Genomic DNA, 7,868 nt, shown 5'->3' with positions numbered 1-7,868 from the left:
ATTTGGACCATGTGATAATCTCAAATTCTTGTATAGTGGGAGATGAGTGATTTATGTTAGACTTCAATGATGACATTTTAAAATGCTAACGTTAGCACGTCAATGGCGGCTTGTATTGTTGTTGTTGTTGTTTTTTTTAGCATTAAGCTTAGTTGATAGCCAAAGCAAACCTATATTGTTTATGTTTGTAAACTTGAACTGGAATTGGTATTAAACAACTTTAAGTCTATCAGGTGGTTAACTATTTTTTTTTGGTACAATGACAGTTGAGAATGATAAAATGTTACTTAAAGTCCCTGTATAGTTGTGGGAGGCGCTAGCCACTATCTAGCTTGCGAGCTAACAGACTTGGACTTTGTGATAATAACTAAACTCAAATTCTTGTACAGTGGTAGAAGGGTGACAACTCCAATGTTGACATTTTAAAATGTTAGCGTTAGCATTTATGTCAATGGCGGCTTGTATTGTTTTTTTGTTGTTGTTGTTTTTTTAGCATTATAAGTAGATGGCCAAAGCAAACCTATTTTGTTTATGTCTGTAAACTTCAACTGGAATTGGTATTTAACAACTTTAAGCCTCTCTTTTTTGATGATTTGTTCAATATTTGCCAAGCTGCTGCTTATTGTGAAGTTGAATCGAGTTCACTGCTACCAAACAGGCGCTCATAGCTTTCAAGTCAAAGCAAAAAAAATTGTCCGAAAAACTTTTGTACGCACCACTAGATGGACAGTGCAAGCGACAGTAATATGTTACTGTGAAAAAAATGTTTCATACAGCTAATATAGGCTACATTTACCAACTTTTATTCATATTCACTGTAATCCACTTAATTACATTGCAGCAGATCTTGTTTTTTCCCCCCGTCACCTGCTGCACTATAACGACGACAGAATTGAAATAAACGCTGCTGATTTCTCGGGTTTTTCCGTCTTCTCGTGCAGTTTGATGGGACTTTGGCAGATGGTTCCTGCTGCGATCAAATCCTGCCAGAAAATAGCAACGCCGTATCCGAAGTAAACAATTAAACTGCTTTTCCAGTTAAACCAGATTTAATTAGCTTTTCTTACTCGCATCCCACATTCCATCTGGTGTAGCCGAGCTTCTCGAAGTGAGACTGCAGCGCTGTTCTTTTTTCCCCTCTGTGCTGTCTTTTATTTTCACTAGCTGGTTTGAAGTCAGCCTTTTGTCTGGTGTGGGAGTGTGTGTGTGTGTGTGTGTGTGGGGGGGGGATATTGTCTACATATTAAGTGAGGTTCCGTGCGGGCTTCAGCAGCATCTTGACTCCCCTAAGCTGTGGAGCAGCTGAGGTTAAGTGGTCTCCTCGCTCATGGCACCCATCTTCTTCGTCTCTGTGACAGCTGGGGACCAGACTGTTGCCATAGATACGCTCTCCACCCACCGGTCAACTGCTCATTTATTTGAAATCAACACTCACGTGCTGTTTGTTCGCTAATAGCGACTGTTTTGCAAAAGTCAAGTGGGGAAAAGTGAGCAGGGATAATCATTCAAATTCAGTTTCTTTATGCGTCCTCTGAGGTGTAATTGCTATTTATGAGAAGCAATCACGAAAAAATGGAAAGTCAGTTTTTGGATCAGTAAAACTAAATTTGAGTTAGTGTAGTTGACTGGGTTTCTGTTTCTTTTTGCCCCAAATTGCTTAACTCCTCACTGGCGGCAGAAGGAATCCAAGAGATAAGCCAGTGATCAGGAAAATCATTTCAAATGAAATTTTCCAATAACACACACCACAGGGCAATGTTTTGTGTGCTAGGTTATGAAAAGACACCAACATCTATTACGGCTTGCAGAGATATTTACCATGTGCACATTAACCATTTAACAGTATCTTTTTTCGGTATAGTATTTCCATAATTATATTTTTTTTTTAAATAACAAGATTGTTGTTTAAAGACAATTTAAAAGTGATCACATGAATGAATGGAAACAATATGAAGGATGGTTAACTAGAAAACATACTGAAAATAAATTGCTTTGGGTGGTGGTAGGTCTACAACTGTCAAGTCTGTTTTACAATAGACAAGGAAAATTTCATATCAAGGTCATGAATGGTTGAAATCAGCTCGAGTTAGTAACTTTTATGCAGCAAATGCATTTCACCATACTCTATATAAATAAATAAATGTGTGTGTGTGTGTGTGTGTGTGCTATGACAGATTTGGCATTGCAGCCCCAAAACAGGAGTTTTTAGACCATTTAGATCTTCTTCACTCCCATTAAAAATAAGATGAAAATTGATGAAAAATGAAACAATTATCTCCCGTCTTAATCCAATTGTGAAGTAGAACGAACACTATATGTTATTTTAACCTTTATAAATAAAATATAAACTGAAAAAAAAGTAAGACGTGAGAAAATATGGTGAATATTTGATTGACTGATTTGATACTTTGTATTATTTTAACCCAACTCTGAGAACATCACAGAGCAGGTGCATTTATACTTAGACTAGATTACACACTGGAGTCATTGGCTGCACTGAGAGAAAAGGGTGTGAATAATTTTGCATGCCCTACTTTTTAGTTATTTATGTGTAAAAATATATAAATTTCGTCCAACTCCACAATTGTTTCGCACTTGGTGCTGATTCTTGACAAAAAAAAAAAAAAATCCAATTTTATATTTCTAAGCCAGAAATGTGGCAAAAGATCAAAAAGTTCAAGGGGGGCTAATACTTTCGCAAGGCACCGTATATTGTATTTTGAAGCAAATCACTGAATTCACATTACAGGGGTCTTTAACTGACCCATAACATCATTACCAGAGTTATGTCGTATTAACCTTTGGGAGCAGCAAAAATGTGCACGGGGACAATGAGGAGAAAACCATCCAGGACCCCTGACCAGCAGGCTGAGATTAGAGGACATTTGTTCCACAATATTGTCGCCTCCTGCTTTTTCTAAGCCTCGTGCTTTTGCACAGAAGGCGCAGGCAGATATTTGGGCAGCAGCCAAAGTCTTTTCCTCTGCTATAGCGGGCCACCCCGCTAGAGCTGCAGGTGCTGCCATGGACTCCCCACTGGTTCCTAGCGCAGCTCGGGACCTCACGGGCCGATGGAACAAATGCAGGTCGAGGGAAAATAAACTTATCTCATTTGGATGACAACACGCAGCCTCGGGCTATGTTGTTCGCCCACCACTTTTCAGACGGTCTCGGAGAGAAGTGATCGTCTCGGACCCGATTTTAGCACGCGCGCTATTATATCTCCATATATCAACTCATTCCGATAAATCTATTCGCTTGCTGATTACAAGTTCAACCTGAATTGAGAAATGGGTAAAAAATGACCCTGCACTTGGAGCATTTGGTAGCTGGAGCTATTTTCCGTGGAGGGGGGCGCTCCTCTCGCTGACCTGGCCCTGACCCCCCGGGGCGAACCCCATCACGGAGAGGTGTTAGCGTGCCACCCGGCGTGATGGATCACCCCTCAGATCCGTGTAATCTAGCAATCACAGCCAATCACCAGCACGCTCTCTGTTACTATAATGATCTGCAATGATTCAGGCCCGCAGTATTCAGATGATGGATGGGGGGCTCATGCGGGGTCCAGAGAGACGGTGAGTCAGACTGGATAGAGCCGAGACTCGATGCCTATCGACAATGTCGGCCGTTTGAATAGTTGTTCACATCTTTATCATAATGAAGTGGAGATATTTAACCCTGGAGAACACGAGGGTCTTACGGGGCCTTAAAAATGATGTTTAAGGTGACCTCCCCAAAGGGATACGCCCACACATTGCTGAACCAGTTTGCCAGATGATATGCTAATTTCGATGACCTTATATTGAGCTGGGATACTCCCACGTATATGGTAAGAGGAAGGGTGATGAACTCAGCAAAATAGAGGAAGGAGAGATTTTATTTGCATGTCTTTTAGTTCAATTACACTCGGGGTATATTTGCATTTTCAACTGAAAAGACAATTACTGAAAACACAAACTTTTGAAAACAGCTTTTAAGTTGTTCTTCTCGGCTAAACTCTTGAATGCCCCAGTCTGCAAAATCAAAAGACATGCAGATAGAGACATTACTGTACTCTATACAGTATTTCACCCGTATCCCACTGAGTGTTTTTTTTCAATTTATTTATTTTTAACGATAGGATGGTTCGTTCAAGGTTGCAAAAGTTTGCCGATAATAATAATAATAGTAATATAATAATAATAATCGGCGATAGCTTTTCATGTCACTACAGTTTTTCTTGTAAAAACTGTTAGTGAACGTCTGGTGAACGTTTGCGGCCTTGAACGAACTCTGACGAGAAATCATTATTCACTACCTCAGTGGGATACAGGTTTTACCTTCATTTTTCAGTTTATTAGACCACTTTCACCAGGTTCGTGACGTACTTCCGATCTCGCCGGTGCTAGCCAAATCGGTTTGCAGTTAAATTCCTGCTCCAATCACAACGGAAGTAAAATAAATGGACAGAAAAAACAGTATACAAAAACTAGAATTGCGCATATTAATCCATCCGTTTTTATCAATATCAGGATGCTGCCATTTTATCCTATACCGGCCTCTGCTATCGACTGAATTTGATGTCAAAAGTGCCTTCATCACAACTGTTTTCTACGTTTGGTCATGCGACGTTCTCAATGCGAGCACGAAGGCACTTTGACATCAGCGTGTTTAGACTAGTGGGGCACATAGAACAAATTGTTGCAAAAATTATTTTTTGTTTTGAGCTCCTCCTTAAAAAAAATAAATAAATAGAGGACCGGTAATTTTGATACTATGACGACTATCTGGTGTAAAAAGGTACACAGCAGTGCTTATGCAAGCCAGCCACCATTTTATGGAACTTAACTTATTTGTACCCATCCATCCATTTTCTTAACCACTTGTTCCTCACAAGGGTCGCGGGGGTGCTGGAGCCTATCCTAGCTGTCTTCAGGCAGTAGACGTATAAATATGTTGTAGTTTAAATATTATCATGCTCCCAAAGACGTATTTATACGTTTTTTAAATTATTTTTTTTTTTATAAAGCCAGAGCATACAGAAGGCTTTGATGCAGCCTCAGAACTGAAGAGAATACTTGAAGCAATGGTAGTTATTCCAAAAACGGCCAGCGGGTGGCAGCAGAGTATAAGAGATCAACCAGGGCCATGTTGCAAAGAGCTATTTTCCCCACTGTTTTAAACAGATTTGTGAATAATGATGAAACTTGCTGCCACACATAAAAATATTTTATTTTGTCCTGCTGAAAGCATACTCTAATCTTTCTTTTGGTAGGTTCTATGTTTTCATAGCAATAGAACACAATATTCTGTGGGCCAAAATCCAGTAAAACAGCTGGGAGCAAAGGGGGTTGCTTCAGTAAAAATGGCTGAGAGTGAATGAGTTAAAAGTGTCCCTCGTTAAATTGAATATTGTTTCCGTTTTTTTTCTGTCCACACTGTTGTGGAAATAACCGTAAATTAACCCAGAAACTAATAATGTGCCAATCACAGGCAAAATCGTCACGTACGTCACTGATCTGGACTCGTGCATGTGGTCCATTTGTGAATGAGATGGTGAAAAGGAACTTGAGAAAATCTGTCTCATGACAATCATTTTCATGAAATGCATATTTTCATCGGACATTGACTATCCCGTGACACATATTGGCTGGCAAATTGAAATAAAGGCAATTATTGCCCACTTAATTCTCTCCATACGCATTATACAAAAGCTTAAGTTTTTGCACATTCAAGTAGAATTTTGCAAGAATTTCATCAGCCTTGTATCATTGTAAGCGAGCTGTGTACTATAGCTGGGTAATACATGCGGCGTGAGTGTCAGGCCTCGGATTTGGGTGAGACTGTCACAAGCTCACATGAGTGCATGCATCACGGAGCAGGGCTACTCATCCAAACCCCACCCAAAAACCCGGTCCCCCCGGTGAGGGGGAATTACTGGGTCTCTCCCAGCTCCTGGTAACCCCTTCATTATCCACACACCAATGAGTCCAGATCCGATTCAGCTTTTCTCGCTGGGTCGGGGACAGGGGGAGAAATGGAAATTGAGAGTCATGTGAACAATGCCGAAAAAAAAAATGCCGTGTTAGTTGTTGGTCTGGTGTAGAAGTTCTTATTTTTATTTAGCTTCTCTGCTCACGGCGTCCATTTAGCAAGCCTAGCTTGCCGATTTGAATATATATTTTATTCTCTCCTTGCACTGTGTGATCTGGCCTCCACCTTTCCCTCCAATGTCCTCCATTCACTTTTTAAATTAACCTCCTAATGGACCTCATCTGTCCAGAGAGAGACCATTAAGCAAAGCCGCAGACCCCACCCACCGCGGACCTGTCAAAACGGAACCGCCGCCAAACAAAAACCCAAACGCGGAGGAAATGCGGAGGGTCCGCAATGATTTCATTATGCATCGTAATTACCTACTGGCCTTTTTTTTCCCGATTTGCGGAATTAGCGTGCTTTAATTGCTTTATCACCTGGGCTTTGTGAGTGCAGCAACTGGGCAATGATTTGTTTGAAATGAGCTGCCACCGGATCGGGTCGGATTCTGCTCACCTTTTGCCGAGGCGTTGGATTAAACCGTCGGCAAATGAAATCAAACCGTGTCAGCCCTTGAATCTCTCTGAAGATTATTATTATTATTTTTTTTGCCGGCCACCAACAGGAAGCAGCTGTTAAAGAGGGTTGGCGAGTCCCGTAGGAGGTGGCGGCAGCCTTGGGACTGGAGCCCCCCCCCCCCCCCCTCAGTGTTACTGAAGCAATCAGCATATTCCCGTATTAGAGGAGGAGAGGCGTGACAGTGTTTTGCGGGACGTCAGGGCGTATCATTAAAAGGCATATTTTAATTAGACACATGCTAGTTCGTTACACCAAATGGATTAACATTGCTTGTCATGGGTGGAGATATGTTTAACATTTCTGTCCGCTGGGGAACACGGGCTCAGTTTAACAAGACATCTTAAGTTGAAATCTTTAGATCTTGTTAGCACCCATTTGGTTGGTACTTGAAGAAGGCGGAAGTAATATATTCAAAAGTAAGAAGACTTTATATTAATTGGAAGTTTAACAATAAGCCATTAATAAGTGACAAAAGTTTTGAGTGCTGTATGTTGGCAGTGAACTCAACTCAATTCACCAAAAAAGTCTTCAAGGTCTTTATTTTCCCTGCCAGTTCAAATTCACTCAAATTAGAATTCAATATTGTGTATTTTATAATATAATACTTAAAGCAACAAATATTTCAACACAGACAGTATACTCACAGGCATACATTCTTTATCCTCTGCAAAAAAAAGTATGCATCAGCTTACTGAGTCGTAAGAATTTTGAAACACTTCCTCGTTTGTGTCTGCATGATTTAAGTCGCTCTATTTAATTTGCGCAATGGTCGATGTATCAGTTTTAGTGGTTTACCGTTAGCAGTGAACTCAACTCAATTCACCAAAAAAGTCTTCAAGGTCTTTATTTTCCCTGCCAGTTCAAATTCACTCAAATTAAAATTCAATATTGTGTATTTTATAATATAATACTCTAAGCAACAAATATTTCAACACAGACAATATACTCATAAGCATACATTCTTTATCCTCTGCAAAAAAAAAGTATGCATCAGCTTACTGAGTCGTAAGAATTTTTTAACACTTCCTCGTTTGTGTCTGCATGACTATATTATAATTCACTTTGGTGGCATTTAAGTCGCTCTATTTAATTTGGGCAATGATCGATGTATCAGTTTTAGTGGTTTACCGTTACAGCATTAACAGTTAAATACGTCAAGTCAAAAAAAGACAAAAAGGCAATAATATTAAGTGAAGTCTGGAAAGACTATTATATACAGACAAGTAGAAATTTATACAAATTTTTATGTCTAAAATACAGTAATTATATATGTT

This window comes from Vanacampus margaritifer, chromosome 12 (assembly GCF_051991255.1).
Source record: "Vanacampus margaritifer isolate UIUO_Vmar chromosome 12, RoL_Vmar_1.0, whole genome shotgun sequence".
Classification (NCBI taxonomy): Eukaryota; Metazoa; Chordata; class Actinopteri; order Syngnathiformes; family Syngnathidae; genus Vanacampus; species Vanacampus margaritifer.
This window is presented reverse-complemented; position numbering follows the sequence as displayed.